Source organism: Bombus impatiens, unplaced genomic scaffold, assembly GCF_000188095.3.
Source record: "Bombus impatiens unplaced genomic scaffold, BIMP_2.2 scf_0377, whole genome shotgun sequence".
In the NCBI taxonomy this organism is placed as follows: domain Eukaryota; kingdom Metazoa; phylum Arthropoda; class Insecta; order Hymenoptera; family Apidae; genus Bombus; species Bombus impatiens.
This window is the reverse complement of record NT_176796.1, coordinates 723,699-730,026: the sequence shown is the minus strand read 5'-3', so window position 1 is coordinate 730,026 and position 6,328 is coordinate 723,699. Positions and strand designations below refer to the sequence as shown.

Here is a 6,328-nt window from a genome sequence, read left to right as displayed (position 1 = left end):
GGTCGATACGGTCGACCGACGGGGTTGAAACGCCAACAGGCGCCAAGCGGCGCCGATCGTTTCGCTTTTTCACCACCACGGATAGTCGTGCTGCTATTCGCGCGGCTATCGAGCGTGTTAAACAGGCTGTACGAAAATCTATGGTTCTGGATCGGACGATTACATCGCGCGGTTGTTGCTTCGCCTACGTTTCCCGTTTCCAAGCTGCCAAGCTCGTAAAGCCGGACGCTTTTAACGCGAACGTTAGCGTTAGCGTCGCCAGACCGAAGGTCAGGGTCGTGCAACCTGCAATGGCCTGGCCAAGTTAACGATCGTCCTACGTGTTGTCGCTTACGTTCCATCGCGGATTCCATCGCCTCGTCGATCGTTACGTTGTATTATATAATTATAATTACGGAACATTTTTTCTTCGCGTTCGTTATCGTTTGCGTATCTCGTCGATCTACGCAGCTGTCCGAGAGAAATTTTATCATCGGAAAGAAACGAGCTCGCTCGAGTAAGAAAAAGAGCCGAGATCGGGTGTGTTTCTCGGTCGTTGGAAACGCGATGCAAAATCGCGATATAAAGGCAAGAGAACGACGAATAATTCCATCGTTTTCGTTTCGCGCCTTTGCAGGACAGCCTACTGAACGCGATAGCCCGTTGATCTTTGATTTTCTTAAGGAAACTCGAATTAGCCAGAACATGCTAAAAATTTATATCATCGTGTCTTTCTTTACCATTCGGATGGAAACTTTGCAAGCGAATCTAAGAAAAAGGTTGCGATAGACGCGTAAAAAAGAAGTGCCGTCATCGAGAAATCTTCGCTCGTCCTTCTCTGTATATCGCTGTTGGACGATCGCGATTGTTCTCCGTATCTGCATTATCTAACGTATCGGATTTTTCTTCGGGTTTCGAAACGTTTGTCGCGATCGAACGAATACGAATCTGTGTCGTAACGGCCGCGAATTAAGTCGGTCAGCAGCGGCGGTTGAAAAGACTTTACCCTTCGCCTATTACGCGCCCCTAGCATCGGCGCAAAAGATCGATACCAAATCGGACTGCACGTGTACCACGGCAGCTGCACTCGTGCGAAAGGGTTGGACGCGAGCTAACGGGGTTGGAAATGCGAATGCCAACGTTCAACGTGGCGATACACACGCTGTCGCGAACAGGTTTCGAAGGAAACGATCGAATTGGAGTGCTATATATGCTAATCGTTACGTCGAACGACCCTCTACCTAGACCAGGCCGTACACCGCGGGCCAGACGGGAACCAGATGTCCGCTCATCCCTACCGCGTACCCTCGATAGTCTCAAAGACCCGTGGTAAATCCCAGTAATTCGCTAGCTAAGGTCCTTCGGACCGAACAGATCTTTTTTCTAAATCGCTTTCTAAAGAGTATCGTCTACTACGGCTTGACACGGGTACGACCCTTCCTAGTCCACCGAGCTTCGTTTATCCAATCAGAAGCAAGGTACGCTGCCCTCGTTTTCCTGACCAAAAATGTCACGAACAAATCCGACGGTCCCGTGCGCTAGACACGCCCGTCGCTAGCTTTCCTTCGACACAGCGTCGTCGCTGTACCTTATTTATTCTACAACTTTAGAATAGCGTCAGTAACGGGTTCTGCCTTTTCCCTTTTGCTACGTCAACTATAACAAAACTCTAAGAGCCTCGCTCGATCACCAACGAATATCGTGCCAGTGTATCGCATCCGTATACGCCAACTCATTGTCGACGATATATATCGTAAGCAACGGTGTAACTCAAGCGTTAAAAATAAAAACCTTATAACCCTGTGAATCACGGTGTTGTACCCTCCCAACCACTCCTATTATCTTAACGGAAATCAGGGGATCGATCGACTCGTGGTGTCGATTATTATAATCGTAACGGGAATTTGCGACTGCCGTTGACGCGTTTCCTCGCGATTGCGTCTCCCCGCGATTAATCGAAAATACACTAACGTACGAATGCAAATAGCAGTAGGGTGGACGTAAATCGACGATAGAAGAGAAGAGAACAACTGTCGCGTATGAATTCCATTAGCCACGTTGAACGATCGTCTACGTACGACTATCAAATAAATAACGACGCGTTCCTTTATATCGTTTATATAATCTTTCGACGTCAATGATCGCAGTTTCAGTTGCGTCAATCATCACAATTTCCCGGATGTCGAACTTTATTTTATCTTTGACCGACGTTTAGCCGACTCGAGTTGCACCAAGACGGCTGCGTGTCTTTGCTACTTCCTCGTCCTACGCGTCTCTCCATGCGCATTTCAGTTTCATTCATACTCGCAACGATCGTTCCGCTCGTCGATTTTCATTCACGCGCTACGCGAACACTCTGCAGCGTACTACAACGATTTGCCTAGTACGCGAAACGCGTTACATTCGTCTCACGTACAAGCTTTTCTCGTACTCGTTACTCGTCGCTGGTCGTTACGATCGCTCGACGAGATCGAAGGAAAATCGAAGCGAGATGCTGCGTGTTACCGTGGAACGCTCGCAGTGTAAGGCTTGAAAAAAAATAAAAAAAAAAAGAAAGGAGAGAGAAAGTTTATGAACGTAAAGAACAGCGTTCCGACGATAGTTTGTTTTAAAAACGAGGCGAGTTCCATCCGATGTTTATCGGAAAGATCGATAAAGATAAAAGAGGAAAGGTATCGGTACGCCGTGATCAAACGAGCGGGGTCTTCCGTGCTCGTACGTTCGGAACCTGGGGCCGAGTTAATTGATTTCTAGAATCTCGGGATTACCGAAGGTTGCATCGATCAAAGTGCTGGCAACGAGAAGGATGTTACAAGAGCCGGAAGCGTTTTTTCATTAAAAATCCGCTCCGTTGGTTCCTATCCCGGCAAAGAGTCGATAGAAACGAAGATTTTTATTATAAAATCCGAAGCAAGTTCTCTGCAAAAAAATGTTAATTTCTCGTAGAATCCGAACAGAAACTCGTTTCGTTCTTTAAATATTACGACAAGTGCTTTGTACGAAATATTTTGTACATTGTCGCGTATTACGCGTAGCCTGAAAATTTTGTAAAATTGCACGCATACATACGTACACATACGTATAAATAAAACGTTAAATGTTTGAAATATAAGCGCGGAACACGTAACATACGTAATGTTGCACGTTACACGCGGAATGTAACGATAAGGAGTACGCGCAACGCGCGTCCTCTTCGTTCGAATGCCGGCGCCCGACTGCCGCAATTCGGAAATCCCCTCCACAATTCGACGCCTCTAAGCAGACGCGTCGCTGCGTTCTCGGTTTTCGCGTCGTCCGAATCAATTTTCGGTAATATAATTATTTTCGTTACGCGAAATCGTATCGAGGAACAACATCGACGTCGATACCGTCTGCTCGCGAAATAAACGTTCTACCGGTATTTGCAACGCATTATGCAATGCTAAAACATTACGTAATTTATTTCGTTTTCTTAGTCATTTTTTAGACCACGATGTCTTAATTACACGATAATTAGACAAAGAAACAACACTGGCGTAACGTACAACTACAACGATACTCGGAACGTCGATGGTAAAACGAAGTATCGTATATTTACACGACAGGCGCGTCTCTCGAAGAAAAGGTAGCTACGCGATTAGATCGTCTGTTTTCGTTCTTTTCTGTTTTCTCATTTTTCATACGCCCACTCGCGATATGTACAACGCTTCGCGAGCAAACATAACTGTAATAACATCGATGGTGTTTACAAGAATACGCGCGACGCTTTCGTTCAAGTATTTTCGATATCGATCGATCTCTATCTCGGCAGCGTTCCTGTCCTTTCGCGTGTATTTGTTTAAATACCTTCAACGACGAACGTTTTTCGGCTCGCGATACTAGTTTTAATTCGAAATATTCGTTCCGAGATAATTCCACGCCGATTATCGAAATTATCAGAATGCCGCGAGTGCTCGAAACAGGGCAATTAAAAGCTCTTGGTTAATTTCCAAATCTCCGGTATCGTTCCCACCACCACTGCCATTCGCGGTATCTATCTCGTTCCAAGAAGTTTTTTCAGAGTTACGCGACTACCATCGCGATACCACTTAAATGGAAATGCGAAAGAAAATCGCGAATTATGTTCGACAGATTATCTACAACTCGAGAACCACTTATTTGTCACGGCCATTATCTGCTACCGAAAAAATGTTATCGGCCGATAAGATGGAGAGGAAACCGCGTACGAGAAATCGCGTGAAAGAAGGATTCGTGGCTGGAATATTTGGTCGACGATGACGAAATCGGACCCGTGCTCGACCCTCGAATTCGCGTACGCGAATCGTTAGCTCGGATCGGTGAATCTTGCTCTACGACCGGAATATGACCGCCGAAACTCGCACCAGAGATTATTTCTGCCCGCTAACCGATCGTCCGCTCTTGCGGATAGAGGCGAAGAAAGAAAATAACGATTTGTTACCGTTCCGATCTGTTCTGTTCTGTTCTTTCGAACGCGTTCGATCTTGTATTTGATCTCGACCCCGTGTTTCGTATCTTCTGTCGTTTATTTGCAGCCGATATTAAACCGTTTCGCGAAGACGAGCTTTCCACCGAAGATAATCGAGGATCGCTTACGCGCATTGCGAAAACGTGCGTCGAAGAAGATATTTTACAATTACGAATTCGGTTATCTGCCATCGTACGCGTTCGAGTACTTATTTAGCCTTAAAACGCAAGCGCGTTGTCAAATATTGCCGATTCTATTACCGATCGATCAAAGTAAATCGAATTCGAGGCTCGAAGCAACGAGCGGAAATCTTCCCTTTTTCTTTGACTTTCGGACGGATCGTCGGGTGACGCAAACCTCTAGACATAGGTGGAGCATTATTGAAAAAGCGAACGACTGTGGTAATTCCAAGACCACGTTGATCAAAGCGAGAGGTAATCGCGCCGACGCCAGGGACGAGGCACGTCGTCGATCCTGAATCGTTGTACCGCGCGATCTATTTCGTTCGGTAATCGTTACGTTATCGGAAACTACGTGACCAATTACGAATCGATTCGAGGAAGACGATGCTCGAAGACGATCGGTGCTATAATTCCGACGTTTCGCGATCTGCTACGTTTCCGTTGGTTTATCGTTCGTGTCTTTCGTTTGTATAGGTGCGTCGATAGTAGGCGGTACTATTAAACGACGATACAGACGCGCGAGCAAAAGAAAGAATCTCCGAGTAATCGGCACGTTTGTTCGCAGGGTTCGACGGTTGCGATTCTTTTTACGAACGATCGCAGGTTTCTACGAACGATCAGACGCTGCTCGGAAATGAAATTCTCGTACGGTGGAACAAAAGCGTCGCGAGAACGTGGATCGTACGTCGATCTGAAACTCGCTTGGACACGGAGGAACGCGAGGCAACGAGTTTTCCTTCGAAGTGTTCGTACCGGCGATCGTCGAATCACTGGAATCTTCGTTTCGCAACCTTTCGTCGCTCGATCGTGAACTCTTGGAGAACGCGACGGGTAAAAACGTTCTTCGAGGATCGTTCGTCCTCGACTTCGGGGACGCCGATGGGATCGGAGTTATCGATTCCGGTAGATTTCCTGGCCACTGGAAAGTCCATCTTTCGTTGGATCCAGACTTGCCCAGAATTCGATAAATCTTCCACCCTCGAGTCTCCCAGCGTCGCTGTGTATCTCCACGCGGAGAGAAGAAACATAACATAACGCGGTGGCGCGTCAGCCGAGAAATATCTCCAATCGTGATTCGGGAAAAGAATCGGGGAAAGGAAGATACGACGCGAGAAAAGGAGGGACGCGAGTTTAGCGCGAAACCAGAGAAAGTGAAAGAACGATCCACTTACCGACAAGGTGGGCGCACTTTGTCAAAATGGTATTTTCCCTAAGAAACACCTGTAATAGAGACACTCGATAATCGTTATACAACGAACTGGAACCGTTCTTTATCCGAGAATGTGTACCATCGGACACACACGGATAAACGTGAACGTGCTTTGGTACGCGACCGTTTTTCCACGCAACAGTCCGCGGAATATAGCCGTCTCTGTGACTGACCCTCGATAACGCGACGATCGCCACTCCAACTGAGCGTAGATCGAGAATTAAACGCTAATTAACGTCTCGTCGTTCGGCTAGTCCGCCCCACTCGAAAAGGTAAATATGGCACGAAGATGGTTTCGACGGTTTAAAATAGGACAGGATGATCCATTTGGCGAGATCGCATCTTGCGTCATGTATTTTTAATTACGCATGCACGAAGAAATTTCGATACACGAGAGAAGCGGATGATGCCGGCGTCGAATCTCGTGACACGGCGCGTCTTCTCCTCTCGTTGCAATCGGTATTTTGCCTATGCACACCGAGAGACGCAATC

At 46.9% G+C, this 6,328-nt stretch overlaps 1 protein-coding gene across 1 annotated transcript in view; it reads right to left on the bottom strand.

Moving 5' to 3' along the window:
- Positions 1-6,105, bottom strand: part of LOC100740708 (facilitated trehalose transporter Tret1) — a 27,303-nt gene extending 21,198 nt beyond the window's left edge. Inside the window, exon 1 of the mRNA XM_024367937.2 lies at positions 5,799-6,105. The gene's annotated coding sequence lies outside the window, so the exon portion shown is untranslated. The remainder of the gene's footprint in view (positions 1-5,798) is intronic.
- Positions 6,106-6,328: the final 223 nt, after the last annotated feature.